The 21369-nt window shown below is 46.3% G+C and overlaps 1 protein-coding gene across 1 annotated transcript in view; it reads right to left on the bottom strand.

Moving 5' to 3' along the window:
• GMPS (guanosine monophosphate synthase) overlaps nucleotides 1–21369 on the bottom strand; it is a 433428-nt gene that overhangs the window by 288157 nt on the left and 123902 nt on the right. The window lies entirely within an intron of this gene.

The raw sequence follows: 21369 nt of genomic DNA, 5'->3' as shown, positions 1-21369 counted from the left end.
CGAGGTGATGACAGCTAGTAAAACCCCCTTGGCTGAAAGAAGCTTGATGGATATTTACTTCCGAGTTCAAAGGCTGCCACTTCTCTTTTTTTCAAACTCTAAGACTTTTAATAGCAGTTAGCGGTCACCTTCACATGAAGTTACACTACCCCAGAATAAAACCTTGAACTTGTGCAGTATCCTATGGATCTTTGTCTCATGAGACGACAACAGTCTGAGCAGAGGCAGAACCATTGGAAGCTTCCCAACTCATTCTGGTACCTGAAGTCAGGATGATGGGAAATGGTAATATCAATTCCACCCTCCTCAATAGATAGTGTGATCATGAATCTGGTGTGGTTGATAGCCTCCATATCCTTGGAACTAGAATGGATTAGCTATCATGAAAAAGAATGAGAAAGGGGACAAAGCACTGATGCCCAGATTGCTAAATGGTAATGTCCATTACAAAGAGTACTGCTACTCCTCCTTACATTGCCACTACCCTCTTTCCAAATGAGATTGGAACCACTCTTGGGATGAAATGGAAAATATACTAACTTAGGATGTACTACTTGAAAGAACAACAAATATGGTGAAGGGTCACTTTCATGATTAGAAATTGAATGTCCACACACTTGTGAGTTTGTGGGAATTCAGAAAGAAATGGCATGCAATTGCCAACCCTGGAGATCAAAAAAATATTACACATACGCCCATCCCCCATTTCCGTGGTATTGTATCCGAGGGAATGTACTCATTTTTGTTCAATGTACAGAGAAGGGATTTCTCAGCAAGCCCAAATAATTGTCATAGTGGAGAAGAAAATAAGTTGCTGACCTGTAACTGTAGTTCTCCGGTATTGGAAACTTTCATAGACTGACATGCTTGAATCATTCCCGGTCGTCGAAGTTCGAGTCTCAGGGTATTATATCAATGCAATCATATTAGATAAATTCATGGCCTAGTGCCATTGTAGCCTATGTTAACAGCCTATCTATGATTTATTTTTTTTCTAAAGGACCAAACTTAGCCTACAACCAATCAGGCAAAAGCAAGCCACTAGAACCTTCTCCACAGAGGCTAGATCCCTCAGATTTTCAAGCACAAGTGGGAATAACTATAATCCCAAAGGTAAAGGGGAGCCTCTAGGGGAGGAGGGTGGGTCGCATGTGAATCTATAAAAGATATCAATATTGGGGAACTACAGTTACAGGTAAGTAACTTATTTTCTTCTCCTGTATTGGATCTTTCATAGATTCATATGCTTTAATCAGAGTAGCTAGCAGTAACATAAACTCATATTAGCATGTCATAATGCAAATATAGACAATAGTTGAAACAAGCATAATGAAAGTAGTCACAAAACCAAAGCAGATGGTGGGAGAGAAATGTATGAAAGGTAAGAGGATGGCCTTACGGAAATAGAGGTCACAACACAGCCTGTCCCACTGCAGTATCAGCTTTGTTTGTAGCATCCAGGCAATAATGCTGGGTAAAGGTATGCCTGGGGTACCATATGGCTGCTCTGCAGATTTGATGAATGAGAATACTAGCCAATAACAATGTGGACGTAGAAACAGCTTGTTGAATGAGCCTTGACTGTAGTAGATAAGGGTTGTCCTGCAGCTTTATGGCAAATTTGAAAGGCTGTTGCAATCAATCTTGCAATGGAAGATTTCAAGACTTGTAGTCCTTTATTCAAATTTCCATAGGTAATGAACAATTAATCAGATTTTCGAAAATCTTTTGTCCTGTGCAAATAAAACCTAATGCATCTTTTAACATCCAGAGGATGTAAAGATCTCACTGCAATAGTTTATGGGTTTGGAAAGGTTGCCTTTAGTAGAACATGTTTGTTGAGATGGAAATCCGAAGGTACTTTTGGTATACATTTAGGGTTAGTCCTAACATTTTCTTGTCTTTTTTTAATTGCATGAACAGTTGTTTTATAGTGAATGCTTGTAATTCACTAACTCTTCTTGCTGATGTTAGCACTAGTAACAGAGCTGTCTTCCATGACAAGTATTTCAACTCTGTGTTGTGGATTGGTTCAAAAGGGCTTTTCATTAACTGACTTAATTCCACGTTTAGATACCAAAACGGGGGAGGTTCTTTCACAGGTGGAAATGCTCTAATGAGCTCCTTAAGGAAAGCTTTAACTAATCTTGCAGACAACAGATATGAGGAGTTCCTCGATCTCCTAAAGCAAGTAATTGCTACTAAGCGCACTTCTATTGATAAATGTGCAAGGTCAGCCTTGGCTCACTGAAGAAGTAAAAGGTAAAACCTGTACTGGTGTTGCGAGGAATGGATGCCATTATTTTTCTTGACCCCATATACAGAAACATTTCCACTTAAATTGGTATGACTGATTTCTGGATTCTGCTCGCGCTTTAGAGAGTATTTCTCTGCAGTCTTTGGTGATAACGGATGGTCCAAGCTCATGTTCGTCAGGATCCAGGCCGACAAATTAAGGCAAGTCGGGTTGGGATAAAGTACTTGGTCCTTGTTCATGGATAGTAACGTCGGGTAGATGTCTGAGGAATGGGATGTTGTTCCGAGAAAAAGGAGAAGTTCTGTGTCCCAGAATGGTCAGGGACACTTTGGAGCAACGAGGATTAACCTGCATGGTTCTCTCTTTAGTTTCTTGAGAACCCTTGGTGTCAAATGAATTAGGGGAGAAGCGTAAGCAAATATTTTCGGCCATCCAATCAAAAATGCATTTCCCAACGATCCTCTCCGGGGATGCTAGCTTGCGTAATCTTGTCATTTCTGATTTGCCTTGGTTGCAAAACGATAGAGTTTCAGTGTGCCCCACCGAAGGAAAATGTCTTGGAGAACCAGAGAATGGAGTTCCCACTCGTGGCCACTGGTTGTCAGTCTGCTCAAGGTGTCCACCAGCACTTTGGATACTCCTGGGACGTGTTCTGCCCTCAGTGTTACCTTGTGTTCTAAGGTCCAATTCCAAATTGTTTGTGCCTGATGAGATGGAGCCACTGATTTTGAGCCTCCTTGTTTGTTTAGGTAGTGTATGCTGGTGGTATTGTCCGTCCAGATACGGACCAATGAGCCTGCAATTCTGGGGAGGAATGAAAACAGCGCCCGGAGCTATGGTGTTCAGTTCTAGAAGTTTTATATGCATTCTTTTTTCGGAGGCTGTCCATTTGCCACTGACTGATCACTGTTAAAGGTGAGTGCCCCAACCCTCCAGGGACGCATCCATGGTGATGACCAGATTTGCTGCTTGTGAGAGAAAAGTCATCCATTGAGAAATATTGGCAGATACCGTCCATCATGTAAAGCTTTTATCATTGTTGGGGTTACCAGTATCACATTGTCGAAAGGGCCATGAACTTGCAGCCACTGTTTGTCTAACTGCTCTTGTGGGGGACACATATGAAGTCTACAGTTTGGTATCAGAAGAATGCATGAGGAGCACACTCCCAGGAATTACTTGTACAGTCGGACAAAAAATGACTTTCTTTTGCAATGTCTTTGGGCCAGTATCCTGATTTTGTCCTGCCGCTCTGGGGAGACCAAAACCTTGTCTGACTGGGTGTCTAAGACTGCTCCAAGAAATATTAGTGATGTCAGTTCGAGAGTTGATTTCTGCAATTTGGTTTGAGGCCCAATTGTTTCACTAAAGAAAGGCATAGTGCAGTGTCTGCTGTGGCTTGTTGGAATGTTGGAGCTTTTATTAGTCAATCATCTAAACACAAAAGTACCTGATTTCCGTTTAGTCTCAGACGTGCTGCCACATGGGCCATGCACTTTGTGAATTTTCTTGGAGCTGATCGTAGTCCAAAGGGGAGCACTATGAACTGCAAGTGTGTGTCGGCTACCTGGAAAGGAAGGTATCTCTGATGGCTGTGATGAAATGGGTTGTGAAAGTAAAGGACCAAAGCGGTCACATAGTCCCCTTGTTTGAGTAGGTGTAATATCTTGCAAGGTGACCATCCGGAATGACTGTTTTTTCATGTATTTGTTCAACTGTCGAAGATCCAAGACTGGGCGCGCCAGTCTCCTGATTTTTTCCTGAAACCGAAGACACTGGAATAGAAGCCCGTGCCTCGCTGAGACTTTCAAACCTTCTGTATTAGCCCTTTCTGCCACATGATAGCGACTTCCTTCAGTCGTTGTTTCAGATGGGGAGCAAACGTCCATTTTGGAGGAACATTTAATGGTTAGTGGATTAATTTGAGGGTATGCCTTTGAACTATGATGTCTAGGACCCACTTGTACAATGTTATGCAGGACCATTGGGGAGTATAATGAGAAATACTTCCTAGTTTCTTGGATTTGAGGACGGTAACCAGCAAAAAGGAAAGATCACTATTTTCTATTAACATCTCGTCTCCTGGTGGGCTGTTTGCCTCTGGCTGGTTGCTTGTAAGCCGCTGGAGGTCGCTGCCTGTACTGCTGCACATATTGCCGTCTATATTGTCCATGGTAAGCCTGATATTGTTGCCTAAAATTTGGAATCGTCCTGTGTAAGAGTAGGACATTTTTCTCTGGCTCCTCGAAAGGGTTGTTAGCAAAAATTGCAAAGTTCCCAGGGCCTTGGGGGTGTCAGTATCCGCCTTAATGGATTGAAGAGCTTCATTGTATGTTTTCCAAACAACTCTTCTCTGTCATATGGCATATCCAGGATTTTGGTCTGGACTTCTGGTCTGAATGTTGTAGCTTTCAGCCAGCAATGCCTGCGGAAAACAGCTGCTCCAGCTGGTTGCCGGAAACCTGTAGAGTATATATCAACAGCACAAATGATTATCTCTGAAGAAGTTTGCTCGCCTTGCAAGAGAATCTTCCTTAATGAATGAATTAATGTGGGATTTGTATTGTGCGACTTTGCCCGGAGGCATCAAGGCGCATAGGATGGAAAACAGCTGAGTGAGTTGTGAACACAGATGAAGGGTTACGCGTAGGCTTCTGCGAAGAGCCAAGTTTTTAGAATTTAACGGAACAAGTCGAGGGACGCCAGGCCCTTGAGTTCTGCAGGAAGCAAGTTCCAGAGTTTCGGAGCCAGGGAAGAAAAAGCCTTCCCTCCCCATCTGGCCCTGGCGGTTCAAGGAACAGACAGAAGGTTTTTATTGGCGGAGCGCAGGGCCCTGCCCGGGGTGTAGAAGGACACAAGAGACCTAATGTCTTCTGCACCAGATCCGTGAAGAGCACGGAAAGTAAGAACTAGAACCTTGAAATTAATCCTGGACGGCACAGGAAGCCAGTGAAGGTTCTTTCTACTCAAGGATCCTGTGGACCGCCTAGGAGCATCAACAACAAACTTTGCTGCTGCATTCTGGACAACTTGTAAGCGATGGACCAGTCTTTTGCTAATGCCCAGATATAGGGTGTTGGACCTAGGGAATCCCAAGTCACATAAGGTAGCTTGGCACTAAGAGGGTAGGCCTAACTCCAAGGAACAGGTGCTAAGTTTGCGTCACACCCATCAGTAACCGAACATCCAACCACTCAAAAATAAGGACACTACACCAAGTTTGGAAAAATATGAGCTGTTTTATAAAACTCTTTGTTGATTTGATGACTTTTTGTCAGGTTTCAATACATCAAATAATCTCACAGGTCATTATTACTTTACATTACATAGTTAAGACATTAGCAACCACTCTAGGATTTGCTCCTGTAATTTAAATAGATTTTCTACACACTCCAGCTCTAGATTGAGTTTCTGTAACTGACAAACTCTTTTACAAAACCATAAAGCTGAACTTTACCACTACAGTCTCAAAGATATTTCATACAAGAAATTTCAGCTTACAACTCCAGCTTTGGTATTATAATGTACTTGTTATATTATGCGCAACCCAAAAAGGGGAAGATTGGTAGTTACTTCCTTTGATTCAGGGTTACTTCAACTTGTCCCTAGACCCTCTTTAGGTTATGTGATCCCTTTCATAGAGCGCTGTGTTTCCAGGACAGTTGCAGCTCCTACACTCTTTCTCTACCCTCAGGTCGGCCCTCGTCTTCCTGGGAATCTGGGCTGGGTAGACGCTAGAACTTAGCCTAGTTTAGGCAGAGAGACACCCAGACACCAAGGGCAAGGAGTTTTCCACAATACTCCTACTCGGGAGTCAGTTCGCTGCCTGAGGAGTGATTTCCGATCTCCTTCGGTGCTTCGTCACACTCCTCGTGACGGACCCCACCTCCCTCCAGTAATGCGGCCCCGGCTTACTTGACACAGATGCAGTTTGCCGGATAAGTTGCTGAGACGCCAATACCTGGGGTCAGAAGGCGCTTGTCAGCCCTCCGGTTTCCTGCCGCCTCAGTCTCGGGTCGGGAAGCTCCTCCCTCTGGGTAATCGATGCCCGCAGACTTCACCGCCTGATACTCTCCTCAGGGAACGGCACCTCTGGGTCTGCGCAACTGCCGACGCTGGGATACTACCCCTGGCAATTCTTCAGACTGCTGGGCATGCGCAGGAGACGTTGCGGCTGCACTTCTTTCGACGCTCTCGCCTGGCTGCTCCCTCGTCGCTGTCTCCACAAGCCGGGGTCCCGCCTCTCCTGATCCGCCTCTTACGTCACTGCCTCACTTCCACGGACACCCCCCAGCACTTCACCAGCTCGCAGGGGAAGTCGGTGCCGGACAGAGGCCGCACCCCCATGCAGAGCTGTCAGCTGGACACGCTGGGATCCGGTTCACAGTGAGACCTTAAAGAAGGACGCGCTGGCTCCTTTGATGCCTTAGGGGAAAAACACCCAGCGCTGCAGTAGATAGAGCGATCCTTCAGGGCTGGGGTTCACCCCTTCTTACAGGCGCGATTCTTCTCAGGGACCTCAGGGACTTCAATATGTCCTGGAGAGGTCATACAAAGATTTTAGAAATGGCTACCCTGGTAGGGTTTGGTCAACACGGGTGGGTACAGGTCAATACAGGAGTACAGTCTGCCCACAGGTCAATTCCGTTCCTGGACTAGCGCTGTCCTTTCCTTCTGAGTCGCCTCCCTCCTGGCCAGTTCCACTCTCTAGTAATCACTGGTCAACACAAAATGGCTGCCTCGCATCCTGCCTTATATAGGTTTCCCTCTAGAGGTCCAGCAAAGTCCAGAAGGTTCTGGAAGGTCTCTGTATTACCCTATAGGACTTCCTCAGAGGTTGGCAGTTATGGCAGTTGTTGTCCACCATTTTGTAGGTCTGGATGAATCTTAGTCAGAAAAGGCTCCTGGGCCTGAGGTAAAAAACTATGAGGGCAAAAGAGCATCTATCCCCCCAGGCCAACACCAAAAAAACATTTCGTGGACATAAAAAAATAAGGGATATGAGGGGCAGAAAGGGGACAAAAATAAATAATAAATAGGAGGGACAACCCAGAGGGCAGACAGGTCTAACATAGGGTGTTACAATAGTCCAGGCGAGGGGAGAGGAGAGCCACCGAGACTGGTTTACGTGCTTCCGGGGAGAGATAGTGTGCACGTTTTCTCAGAATCCTTAGGACACCACAGCAAGTAGAAACAGTCCTGTTAACTTGCTTATCAAAGGAGAGTGTGGTGTCGAGGAAAACACCCAGATTACGGGCAACAGGGGAGGGCTTGGGGCATGTTCCAAGGCAGTGGGCCACCAATCGGCTGACCAGACATCTTGTTTACCTCCAAAGATGAGGACCTCGGTCTTTTCCCCATTTAATTTGAGGAAATTAGAGGTCATCCAACCTGCCACTGCTTCCATACAATTCCTGAAATTAGAGGCCGTGTTCTCCACAGATTGCGAGAGGGAGACCATGATCTGGGTGTCGTCAGCGTACAACAAAATTTCCAATCCAAAGGATTTTATAAGCCTAGCAAGTGGGGCCACATATATGTTAAAAAGGATAGGGCTCAAAGATGAGCCCTGAGGGACCCCATATTGCAGAGGCTTGGCAGAAGAGAGGAAGTCGCCAAGTTTTACCCTTTGTTCACGCTGACTAAGAAAGGAAGTTAAAAGGCTCAGAGCGGACCCATCCACTCCCATCTCACTGAGACGTGTGGCCAGAATGGTGGGAGACAGGGTGTCAAAGGCGGCTGTAAGGTTGAGCAGGATCAGAAGAGTCATGTGACTACTGTCGACCTTAGCGCGGATGTTATGGACTACCACTGTGAGCGCTGATTCTGTGCTGTGTGCCTTCCGAAAGCCATGCCGAGAAGGATCTGGCAGGTTGGAAATATCAAGGAAGGCACTGATGGTGATTGAGATGGGCCTCGAGCATCTTAGCAGGAGCAGGGAGAAGGGAAATGGGGCGGAAGTTCTTTAGTATCCCAGGGTCCATTGTGGCCTTCTTCAAAAGGGGCTTGACAATGGCCATTTTCCAGGGTGCCGGGAAAGCACCATTGGAGATTGCCAGATTCATTACTTCAAGAAGCGGGGGAAGCAAGACCTCTCTGCACTTCTTCAGAATTTTTAAAGGGAAGGGGTCCAGGGGGGATCCAGATTTAAGTCTGTTGAGGAGCTTATTGAGAGCTTCAAAGGTAAGGGGAGGAAAATTGGATAGGTTTCCGCAAGGAACAGAAGTCGGCTCCTGCTAGGGGGATAGAATGGGGGTACGATTGAGGGCTTCTAAGGTAGTATAGATGTCCACAATTTTGGTATGAAAAAATGTGGAGATCTGATCGCAGAGCTCTTGAGATGCAACAATGGGATCAGGGTATTGAGCAGATGATAAAGAGTCTACAATTTTGAATAATTCGCTGGGAGAGCTCAGAGAGGTAGTAAGCTTAGTAAAATATGACTGTTTTTCGGCCAAGACAGCGGTCTTATATTCTTTAATAAGGTGTGTTTAGTCCTTTCGTCGGGGTCAAGATGGGTTCTCCAGGCCCTTTCTTGCCTTCTACAGCCCTGCCTAAGCAGTCTGAGGGAGTCTGAGTACCAGGGGGCCGACAGTCGTTTCCTGGCGCAATAGTAGGGCTTAGCCGGGGCTAAGATGTTAACAGCCTTCGAGATGGTAGTGGCAAGCTCAGAGGCAGCAACCTGAATATCAGAATTGGAAGAGAACTTGAGGTTGGGGATAAGAGGGCTCCTGGCATCAGGCTTAGCATCCTCTGACAGAAGATAGATGTACTGTGCCAGATCCGACAACATTGGTTTGTCAAATCTTCCTAGAATTGCCAGAGAATTTGCTGCTCCAACTGTTATTGCCTGAAAAACTTTTTCCAATTGTGTGCAGGCGACATACTTCCCCATCTGGTGGTGCTGTGATAGGGGTAGCAGGGTTTCTAGAAAGTCTCTGGGTTGCTTGACTGATGACCGAATCTGGCCTTGGTCATCCAATAAGGCATGTAGGAGCATAATCGGGCGCCTTGTATTTCTTATCTAATCTGGGCATGACAGCTGTGGCCGGGTTCTTCATTACATGCACCCCTTCCTGTCATAAAATCTAGAACAGGAATAGCCTTTATTGATTTTTTAGTTGGTTCTTTAAAATTGTAAAGAAAACGGTCTGCCTGTTTCGTAGTGAAAGGCAATTGAAAACGTTTCACCGCTCTTTCCATGATGTTATGGAAACCTCCAATATCATCGGGAGGGGAATCCAAAAGAGGCACATTCGGAGGAGATGGTGTAGTTATCAAATAGTCATCCCATTCATTGATAGTCGAGGCACGATCTTTAATCTATCCCTCTTCTTCCTCTTGATCACCGTCCAAAGCTTCATGTGCTGGGGGTCCGCCAAAGGTAATGATGATAGAGGAGTACCTGGAATTGGTCATGTGCACAGCCTAGGAGGCGGCATTTTTTGACAGGACAGGATTGACGGTTGAAGTGCAAGAGCAGGAGTAGAAGAAACAGGTTCTGGGAACCATTTATAGTAATCTTGTAACATTCCATGGAGATTGGCTACTTAGTCCATGGGCATTTGGATAGAGCGCTCGAGGCATATATTCAGGATATTGCTGATAATCTTCAAAGTATTGGTCTTCTTGGTCATTTAAGTGCTAACATTTTACATTTAATTCTAAAGAGCTATGAGCCGCTCTAAAAAGACTTTTATCTTCAGATTGGTGAAGTATGAACTGGAAGAATTCATTTCATTTTCCAATCTTTATTTCGGCCATTTGGCCATAAAAGATAAACAATACACAAATACAATCACAAGTAAGTCAGTACATAAAAGATAAAGACATTGGAAATGGATATGCTAAAAATGCTATAAAAACTATACATCTAAAATTTTAGGAGGGACCCAACACTTTTAAAATACGGTTACGCGTGTGCCAAACATTGGTCAGAAATTTTGTTAATGCGAAGACAATTGGGCCAGAGACATCAGATTTTAAAATCCTATACATTGGTGCATATTCCCTGCAGCCCATGTTCCTTATCAATGGGAGGAGCCAGTATTTTCTCGCTACCATATAGGCTGGGCAGAAGAAAGCCGCGTGTAAGTCGGTTTCCTCCATGGCATCACAGGCCGGACACTGCTTTGTAGTGGGAGGCGATGACCAGGTACTTGTAAAGGACCGAAGGGGCAAAGTGCCGTATCTCCATTGGAGAAACAACTTTCTAGCAAGTACGGGGGAAATAGGATCCAATACCCTCTCAAACCTATAAAGGTCCTTAGTTTGCAGAAACACAGAGGATAGAGACCCTTCTGCCTGGGCAGCTCGGGACCTAGTTAATTTCTGTTCATGGTATACATTGGCCAGGGACTTTTTGGAGATGGTTAGTGCGGCATTCGCCGGCTCAGTCCATAACTCAGGGAGCCCTAGTTCCATACAAGTGGATTGGATATTTTTGACCCAGGGAATACGGAGCGCCTTGGGGTGGTTCAGTAATTCGACCAATTCCGCTCTGTATTCTGCAAGGTCATTACTGCTCCACAGCCTATGCCAGAATGCTATGGGTCTAAGGCTTATTTCATCAGCTAATGGACGTAGACCCAAGTCAAGCCAAGGGGAGGAGCGGGGTGCTGGGCAGAAGCGCGGCTATCTGTCTTATAAACTTGTTTTCCGTTAGTGACAGACTCCAGGAGGGTGTGTGTCCCCACAATTCCGCCCCATACATGATCGCTCCCCTAGCCTGGGCCTTGTATATCTGGGTTAGCGCCCCCAACGGGCGGTATGAGGAGCCGGTCATCATCCGGGCGATACCCCCAGTAGTTTGTGTAAGTTTGAGATTAGCCCTACTCTGGTGGGATCCCCAAGACATGGTTTCGTTAAGAGTCACACCAAGGTATTCAAAGGTGGCTACTCTCTCGAGCCGTACAGCTCCCAATTGCGGATTCGGCCGCAATTTTTGGCTCGGATTCAAAACCATGAATTTGGTTTTTGCCGCATTAATTTCTAGCCCCCTGTCAGTACAGAAGGCTACAAATGAATCAAGGATCCTCTGTATCCCCATAGGGGTTTTGGATAGCAGCAGGGTGTCGTCCGCAAACATGATTGCGGGCACCCTGCTGCCATTCAGTTTGGGAGCGTCAGTATAGTCGGTGGCATTCAGATGGGCGATTACCCCGTTGACGAAGAGGCAAAACAGGGTCGGTGCCAACACACAACCCTGTCTTACCCCACGGTCAACGGGGAATCTATCGGTCAGTTCCCCCGACCTCCCGCACCTCACTCGGGCGTAGTTATTGTGATGCAGCCTCTGTAAGATTAATAGGATGTCCGGGGGAACGCCCATCTCTGCCAAGACGCTCCAAAGTTTCCCCCTGGGCACCAGATCGAAGGCGGCCCGTAAGTTCACAAAAATTGTGTACAGACTACCACCCTCGAATATAGCTGCCCTCCAATAGATGAGGTTCAATCTAAAAACCTGGTCCACTGTAGATATTCCCTTCCTAAATCCCGCCTGATAGGGACTAAGGGCGCCCACCTCTTCCATCCAATCCTGGAGCCGATTCAGCAAAACCCTGCCAAACAGTTTCTGTGCTACGTCAATTAAACTGATGGGTCTGTAGTTGGCTGGGAGGAGAGGCGAGCCCTTTTTGAAGATGGGGACCACCTCTGCCCCCAGCCAAGTACTAGGGATTTCCATGCCGCTAAGAACTCCGTTGAAGAGGGCGGTAAGGTAGGGTGCCCAAATAATGGGCTCCTGTTTAAACATGTCCCCAGGTAAGCCATCCAGTCCCGGCGCCTTTCCAGAAGCAAGACCTGAAATGGCAGCAGTGACCTCACCCAGCGTTATTGGCTCCCCTTCATAACCTGGCCAACCCACCTCGGTGACAGCAGGAGATTCTCCCGGCTCAGAACTATATAGAGGCTGGAAATGTGACTGCCACACCCCTGGAGCAATGTTGGGCTCTAATGCCGATTGGAGGTTCCCCGACCCCCCGCTCACTATCCTCCAAAACAAACGATGGTTTTGGATCGCCAGGGCCTTGGTAAGTTCTTCCCACTGGTTTTCCTCCCATTCGGTCTTGGCGTGGGCAACGAGTTTCTTGTAAGCCCGCCTGCTTTGTCTTAGGCTGTCTCCCCCTAGACCTTCCTTAATAAGTCTGAGGAGTTCTGCTTTTGCCCTTCTGCATGCTGGGTTATACCATGATGTTTTGCCTTGCCGCCCCTCTCTTGGCTTTCGTGAGCTACAAGAGAGATGGGGGGCGGCAGCTTTTATAAGGTCCTCATGAGCCTTGTACAATTTGGCCTGGGAATCTTTGCTGTTTGCCTCGGTATCCAAACTCCCCACAGTTTCCAGGATGGGAGTTATCCCATCATAGAGCATGGGGAGTTTGTTCTTGCTTGCTGCCAAGTGCTCCCACCTGATTCTTCTCCTGCTATTTTCCAGGAGAAGTGCAGGTTTGATCCCTTCCGCATTGGTCGCGAGAACTTGTGGACCAGGGTGGACAAGGTCAAGCTCGAGTGCATTGTGGTCACTATCGGACCTTTCCATCACCCTAAAGTCCTGGATTGACGGCCACTTCGCTATTTGGGCCAGGACATAATCCAGGCGAGACTCTCTTCCCAGCCTGTTATAGGTGGTTTTGCTGGGTATGTCAGATTTCATTCGCCCGTTACAGGCTCTGATTCCGAACTTTAGGGTGAGGGCTGTGATTTGTAGTGCTAGTGGGGTCCAAGCCTTTGGGGGGGGGGGGAGCTTCCACTAGGGGCACTGCCCATCTGGCCTCTTCTTCCGATGGAAACCCCTCCAAAAGACCAGGGAGTGGCTCAAAATGAGAATTAAAATCCCCTCCCACCACATAGAATGCATTACTCGGTAGCTCAGATATATAGTTCGTGAGTTAATCTATGGTCGGTGATTCCTTCGCAATTCCCACTGGCCTAGAGTAGATGTTAATTAACACGAGTTTAGCTTGGTTAGGCCAGGATAATGAAACCACGAGGATGTCTTCGGAGTTAGCCGACAGCCGTGTTGCCACGCAGCCCAGATGAGATGCAACCCAGGTCGTGAGCCCCCCTGACGGCCTTTGCCTTGCCACCTGGCTGGGATGAAAAATGACATGTAGCCTTGGTGACCATAATCCTCCCTGGCCCACGTTTCCTGGAACATACATACGTCTCCAGTCTCGATGCAATTTGCCCAATCAGAGTCACCCAATTTGTTGGCCAGTCCAGCAACATTCCAGCAAATTACCCTCAAGAGTTCAGGGGTGTCAGTTGTCGTGCCAGAAGGGTTGGAGGGTATAGTTTCAGACACAGTTCCAATCAGAAGTTCTGGCGCATTACCAACAGTGGAAGAATTACATCAACACTGGGTTTATCAGTACATGAAAGGCATGATACAGGCACCAGAGGTGTTAAAGGAGCTGAGGATGACAAATTCTGGGTCTCCGTACATGAAGATTGTTGGACCTGGGCCTCTTGGCAGGGTCATCCCTAAACTTTTTGCCTTCCTCCAATACTCTCTCTGACCTATTTTGTTTGGTTTAGTGACTCTGGGCACTTTACCACTGCTGACCAGTGCTAAAGTGCATATGCTCTCCCTACTGTAAATTGTACATGTGATTGATGTCCATGATTGGTGCATTGGATTTGCTGTTAGTCCCTAGTAAAGCGCACTAGGAGTGCCAGGGCTTGTGAATGCCAATACTGCTAGTGGGCCTGCAGCGCTGGTTGCGCCACCCACAGAAGCAGCCGTAAGATGTGTCTGGGGACTGCCACCGCAGAACCCGCGTGCAGTCTCGTACTGTCATGCTGGCTGGGCAAGTGCAACCACTTGCCAGCCCCGAAACCCAGAGGCTCGCACAGCTCCTGGTCCTCGAGGCCCGATCTCCTCTCCGAAGCGAGCAGAGACAGCAGAAAGCGCATTGAGGCGCTACAAGACACTGAACCTTACTGAACCTGGGCAGAAGGCCCAAAAGATTGCTTATTGCTAAGAAAGAACTGTGGCAACCTGAACTTAAGTAAACTGGAACCGCTATTGAAAGTTTGACAACTGTATTTACAAACCTGCTTGAAATCTATATAAAGATATATATTTTTACAAATACAGTTTGGTGTCATTGTGTGGTGGGTTGGTTGTGATGGTGTGATATTGCAAATGTTTAACCCTATGTGCCCCAAAGATTAGCCTAAGACTGCTTAAGCCACACTACCTAGAGGGTAAGCAGAGGTTGTCTGGAAGGTAACCCTCAGCCCTGACGAGGAAGAGAGAGTCCCTGCTTGTCGCTAGTGCTACACTGCGCCAACTAGAGCCTCCCCCTTCCTACAAAGATTTTAGTGTTTTTCAAGACAAAACCAATGTTTCCGATTGAAGTGCAGTCAACGAGGTTGTCGTCGATGATTTGCTTGACAGTATTGTCGTAGACGAGAGCTCCGTCGACTGTAGTTTCTTTGATAAGTCCATAGACGTCTTCATCGACTGAGCAGGATCCTTAGTCGTCGTCAACGAGCGCTTAGCTGAACGCTTCGTCTATGAAGGTTGAGACAAGGGAATTGGCTTCCATGTCATCGCCGATAACAGTCTATATGGAACAATGGTTGTTGTCGCTGTCGAAGAAGATGTTATTATCATCAATGGCAATGCCACCATAGTGAATGTAGACGTCAACGTCGCCGATGAGAGCATTGTAGACGGTGTCGTCGTCGATGGAATAAAAGATGTAGAAATCATTTTTTCAGAAGGAGTAGATCCTGTCGTCTAAGGGAGAAATTTTGAGGACCTTATGCCAAGTATAATTTTTTCAGATAGCGTAGAAGGCTCAGAAGAAACCGTGAAGGTCTGTGATGAGATTTCTCCTGATGTTTCATAAAATGACCAGGTGTCTATTGGTGTGTTTACTTAATGGCCTTTTTAAAGGCTCTTTATCAGAGGATCTATCCCTTTTCAATGATTTGCCAAGTGTAAGAGAATCATCGCTCTCTGCCTTAGACAGAGTTGTCTTTGGATTTAATCCTCTGTAGCCACAACAGAAGTCTTCACTTTCTGTCCTTGAGGGTCTTCTGTGAAAAAGTGCAACATATTTTACAGTCTTGGACTGTGTGGTCAGGATAGAGGCAATAAATGCACTTTTTATGAGGATCATCAATATCAAGTCTCTTTTTGCCACAGGTGTTTCATGGCCTGAATAATCCGTCCTAGAATATTCTGACATGGTCAAAATGTCCCATGGGAATATAGAAAGAAGAAAAATGCTACTTACCAGTATGCATCTGTTCTTGGCATGTAGATGTGCAGAGTAGTACACTTTGCATAGATTGCCATCTGGTGCTGGGCTCGGATGCTTGCACCTTGTTATTGTCTTGGAAGAAGTCTTTTGTGGTCACGATATAGGAGACTCCTCCCTTGGACAAAAATGCGCATGGGCATCGACTCTATCTTCAGATTGTATTTTGCCATGAAGGGAAAAGATGGAGTTTGCAAGAAATAGAATAGCTGTCCATGAAAGTGTATCTAATTAAGATAAAAACTGGAACAAATACAGGTCTCTGGGAGGATGGTGGGCGTGTACTACTCTGCAGCTCTACATGCCAAGAACAGATGCATACTGGTAAGTAGCATTTTCCGTTAGAGGCATATGAGCTGCAAATAGTACACTTTGCATAGACTGTACAGCGGTATCTCCCCTAGCGGGGGTCACCTGTATTTGTTGCAGTAGTTTGAAAAAGTGTTTTAAGAACAGCTTGGCCTACAGAAGCTTGTTGCTTGGCCTGCACAACAACACAATAGTGTTTGGTGAAGGTGTGTGTAGTAGACCAAGTTGCTGCCTTACAAATGTGTTCTAGGAGAATGTTCCCTAAGAATGCCATGTAAGTCCCTAGTTTACGTGTTGAATGTGCTCTATGGGGAACTGTTAAAAGTGTGTTTTGCTTTTTGGTAGCAAATTTGAATACATTTGACTATCCACCTCGGCAATTCCTGTTTTGGAGGTGGGGTTGCCTTTATGAGGTGGAGAGAAAGATACAAACAGTTGTTTTGTTTTCCTAAAGGGATTAGTTCGGTCTATGTAATAAAGTAAAGCTCTTTTGACGTGGAGTTGTGAAGACCTCTTTCTGCTACTGAATCAGGGTTTTGGAGAAACACTGGTAACTATTGATTGATTAAGATGAAAAGCAGAAATTACTTTTAGAAGAAATTTTCGATTTGTTCTAAAAACCGCTTTGTTTAGATGTATTTGTAAAAATGGTTCTTGTATGGTTAAAGCCTGGATCTCACTTACTCTCCTAAGAGATGTGATTGCGACAAGGAACTCTACTTTCCATGTAAGGAATTGTAATTCGCATTTATGTAAAGGCTCAAATGGGGGACCCATGAGTCTAGTAAGAACAATATTCACGTTTCACACCGGAGATGGTGACAGTCTGGGTGGAATTATCCTTTTAACGCCTTCCATGAAGGCTTTGATAGCAGGTACTCGAAACAATGACAAATGTTGTCTGTTTTGTAGGTAGGCGGCAAGGTCAGCCAGATGTAATCTAATTGATGAGTATGCAAGATTGCATCTTTGTAGATGGAGCAAATAGCAAATCATGTTTTGTAATGAAGCATCTAATGGGTCAAATTTGTTGTTTTTGCATTAAATAACAAATCTTTTCCATTTGGCGGCATAGCAAGCTCTAGTAGTGGGGCGTCTGGCTTCTTTAATAATGTTCATACAGTCCGGTGGGAGGTTTAGGTAACCGAACTCCAAGACTTCAGGAGCCAGATCGCTAGATTCAGTTGCGCTGGATCTGGGTGCCTTATTTCTCCATGGTTCTGCATCAGCAGCTTTGGGGAGAGCCCTAATTTTTGATGAGGGACTAGTGATAGTTCGAGTAGTGTTGTGAACTATGGTTGCCGTGTCCATGTGGGAGAAACTAGGATCATTTTGAGAGACTGTTGTTTGAGCTTGCGTACTACTAGTGGAATGAGTGGCGGAAAAGCGTACGCAAATCTGCCTGGCCAGCTCATCCATATCGCTTTGCCCTTCGAGAGAGGGTGTGGGAACCTGGCGGCAAATGTTGGGCATTTTGCATTTGCGTGCGTGGCGTGCGTGCCTGGTTGGCCCCACATTTGGAAGAAAGGTTGAAGAACTTGTGGATAAAGTTCCCATTCTTGTATTTGTTAAATTGCCCAACTTAACAGATCAGCTATCCGATTGCTTACTCCTGGGAGATGTTCCGCCATAAGATATATGTTTTGTGGAATGGCCCATCTCCATATGCTTTGCGCTAGGCGAGAGAGCTGCAGAAAATGTGTTCCTCCTTGCTTTTGTATGTAATACATTGCTGTCATATTGTCTGTCCGGACTAAGACAGTCTTGTTGAAAAGATGTACTTGGAATGACTTTAAGGCTAGAAATACTGCTAGTAGTTCTAGGTAATTGATGTGGAGCAGTTTTTGTTGGGTGGTCCACCTGCCCTGAATTGAACTATCAGTGGAACCTGCTCTAGGAACGGCCGCCCTTCGGACAGGTTTTGTGTGTTCCACCACTGCAGAGAGCAATGTGTGCGGCTGTCCACCAACACCAGATCTGTAAGTTGTCCTTGAGCCTGGTTCCACTGATGTGCCAAACCTTCTTGTAAAGGGCACATCTGAAGTTTTGTGTGAGGTTCAATGAAAATGCAAGAGGTCATCATTCCTATAGCTGCATAAACACTTGTGCTGGGAGAGAGTGTTGGGGCTGAAACCTTTTGATGAGAGTGTGCATGTTGGCCATCCTGGCTGGAATGGGGTATGCTAGAGCTTTGCAAGTGTCTATTGTGGCTCCTAGATACTGATGTATGTGGGAGGGTGAAGGTGTGACTTGGTGTAGTTCAATGTGAACCCCAAGTTGTGTAACAGTTGAATTGTTTGATAAGTGTGGTAAACACACTGGTTGTATGAGTTGGCTTTTATCAGCTAAACGTCTGTGTATGGAAATACATGAATTTGCTGTCTTCTCAAATGTGCTGCTACTACTGCAAGGCACTTTGTGAACACCCTGGGTGCTGATGTCACCCCAAATGGAAGGACCTTGAACTGATAGTGCTGGCCGCCCACTGTGAACCGGAGGCATTTTCTGTGAGCAGGGTATATGGGAATGTGGAAGTAGGCGTCCTTGAGATCTAGTGTGGTAAGGAAATCGCCTTGTTGAATCAGGGGAAGAATCTGCTGAAGAGTGATCATATGAAAATGATCTGATTGAATGTACAAATTGAGAGGTCTGAGGTCCATTATTGGCCTTAGGGTCACTTGTATTTTGAGGATTAGGAAATACACGGAGTAAACCCCTGTTCCCTGATGTTGTATGGGAACTGGTTCTATTGCATGTTTTGAAGCAGTAAAAACCTCTTGTTTGAGGAGTGTTAGCTGTTCCTCGGACATTGAGTGCTGTTTCAGTGGTAGGTTGGGTGGAGTAGCAGTAAGTTTCAGGCAGTAACCATATTGGATAATTTGTCTTACCCACCTGTCTGAATGTGATGGAATTCCAGACAGGTAGGAACTGTGATAGTCTCCCCCGACCAGAGTGGAATGGTCTGGAGGGAAAGTCACTACTTATTACTAGGGGAGGTGGGAGTGTTATTACCTCGGCCTCTTCCCTTGTTGTTGTTTCCCCTGGATCCACCTCTAAAATATCCTCTGTTGGGGGATGTTTGTGTGGTGTTTTTGTATGAAGCAGTGTCTGTATTGATGTTTTTGGATGCTCCCCTATAGAAGGAGTGTCGAATGGTACCACGTGGGGATGGAGCCTAATGCTCCCATTGATTTAGCAGTCTCTGTCCTTTTTCATTTTCTCACGAGCTGGGTCTACAGCCGGTCCAAAAAGCTGTTGCTGATTGAACGGCTGATTGAGGATAGTTGTTTGTACCTCCTGCTTGAAGCCAGAGATGCGTAACCTGGCATGTCATCCGAGTAACACGCTAGTGTTAATGGCCCTAGAGGCGGTGTCTGCTGCATCAAGGGCACATTTGATTGATGCATTAATTATTAACATCCCCTCCTGAATTAAATCATTAGCCTTGGTCTTATATTGATCAGGTAAATGTTGCAATTGGGTTTCTAGTTGGTCACAGTGAGCCCTATCATACCTAGCAAGCAATGCTTGTGTATTGGCTATTCACCAGTTATTAGCAGCTTGGGCAGCTACTCGTTTGCCAGAAGCATCTAATAATTTGGTCTCCTTGTCCAGAGGTAGCACGTCATCGGAGGTTTATGAGTTGGCACGTTTTCTAGAGTTAGTTACCACTAGGAAATCTAAAGGTTGCAGACCTTTGTTGTAGGCGGGATCACTGGGAGTGGGCTTATATTTTTTGTCAATCCTGTGATTTAGGATTCTAGTCCTAACAGGGTCCTTGAATATGTCAGGGGCATGTTTAATGACACCTTTTAACATTGGCAGTGTCTGTACAGTCTTTAGTGACTGTTCAAATGTGTCTAGTAGAAAATCCTCCTCTAAGGGTCTGAATGCATTGGGACACCATGGTATTGAGCCGCCCTATTTACAAGCTGGTTAAAACCAATATTATCATCTGGGGAGAGGACTTCGTTGGATATGCATGAGGATTAGGGAAGTCTGGAGGATCTACTGGGTCATCATAATCGTCCCAATCATCCTGTGGTACGTCTGTATCATTATAAGGGTCATCAAAAGGGTCAGTGTTGTGTCTCCATCCCCTAAATCATCATCACCAGGTGGTAGTGATGAGTTTGGTGGAAGTATAGGAGAGTGTGGAGGAGAGACAGGCTTAGAAGGCAGAACAGGAGAAGAGGGTTGCAAAGGTGAAGTAGCACAGTCCTTCTTTACAGGCACTGCAGGAATGCATGGAGTGTCCAATTGCCTTTTTTGTGTGGAACAGTAGACACATGTCCTGTTTTAGGGTCTATATGGAGTATTTTTTGTTTTGGATCAATAGGATCCGGTTGAAAACGTTCTTTTGTAGGTACTTTCGAGTCTGATTTTTTCGGGTCCGATCGAGGTTTGGATTTCTGCTTCGGAGCCTAGGAGGGTGTTTTCGGGTCCTTCGGCTTCGATGTGGAGGCGGAAATCTTTTTCTGTTTCGAATGTTTCGCTTTCGGATCCGATGCCTTTTCCTTCGACACGAGGGTGGTCGGTGCCGAGGTCTTTTTGGGAGTAGGTTGCGCCCCATGCTTCGATGCCGAAGGCGCCTGTGGGACAGTGATATGCTGTTTGCTCGGTCTTCGGAGCCGAGCCAGAGGGTGGGGCTTTGAAGCCTGTTTTTGGTCGTGACTGGGGCCAGCAGGCAAAGTTTTGACCAGAGCCTTCTTTTTTGGAGGTGGGCTTGGGGCAGGGGCAGTTGTACTCACTCGTTGACCTGGAGTTATAGGATGGGTGGGTCGGAGTAGTCTGCTTCGGACACGATTTGCAGATCCTCAGAGTCCTCTTAACCCCTTCCATGCGGCCGCGATTCCCCTGGTGTGCTGTAACAGCACGAACAGGGGCGGGCCGTGACGAACCCCAGCCGTCATCAGCACACGAGCACCGTAGTGCATGACGGCTGGGGTTCGTCATCAGCATGGAAGGGGTTAAGGAACATCGGGGCCTTCATTGAAGATGTCCACCGGTGCAAGAGCTGCTCGTTGCGTCATGATGTGTCGTCGTGCCGGGTGATCACGGATGGTCTTTTTAGATCTAAAGAAGGTGCAGGCCTGGCAATTGTTCTTGTCGTGCTAAGGCGAGAGACACAGGTTACAGACCTTGTTGTGGTCACTGTGTGGGAATTTTGCTCCACACTGGGGCATTTTTTAAATGGCGTCCTTTCCATGATGGCGTCGAGAGGCCCAGCGGCCCGCGTCGAAGACCGGAATGGAGTATTTGAGGAGCGCGTCGAAGATCAAGCGATCGACAAACAATACCGTCGAGTCTAAGATGGTTTTGCGCGTCAAAAAGGTTTGGAGAATATGGTGCCGAACTGGAGCGCAGACGTGAAATCCAAACCCGATGGCGGACAAAAACTATCTGAAGATGGAGTCGATGCCCATGCGCACTATAGTCCAAGAGTCACCTATCTTGTGACCACAATAGACTTCTTCCCACAAGGTGCAAGCATCCAAGCCCAACACCAGATGGCGATCTATGCAAAGTGTA

Source organism: Lissotriton vulgaris, chromosome 11, assembly GCF_964263255.1.
Source record: "Lissotriton vulgaris chromosome 11, aLisVul1.2, whole genome shotgun sequence".
Classification (NCBI taxonomy): Eukaryota; Metazoa; Chordata; class Amphibia; order Caudata; family Salamandridae; genus Lissotriton; species Lissotriton vulgaris.
This window is presented reverse-complemented; position numbering and strand designations above follow the sequence as displayed.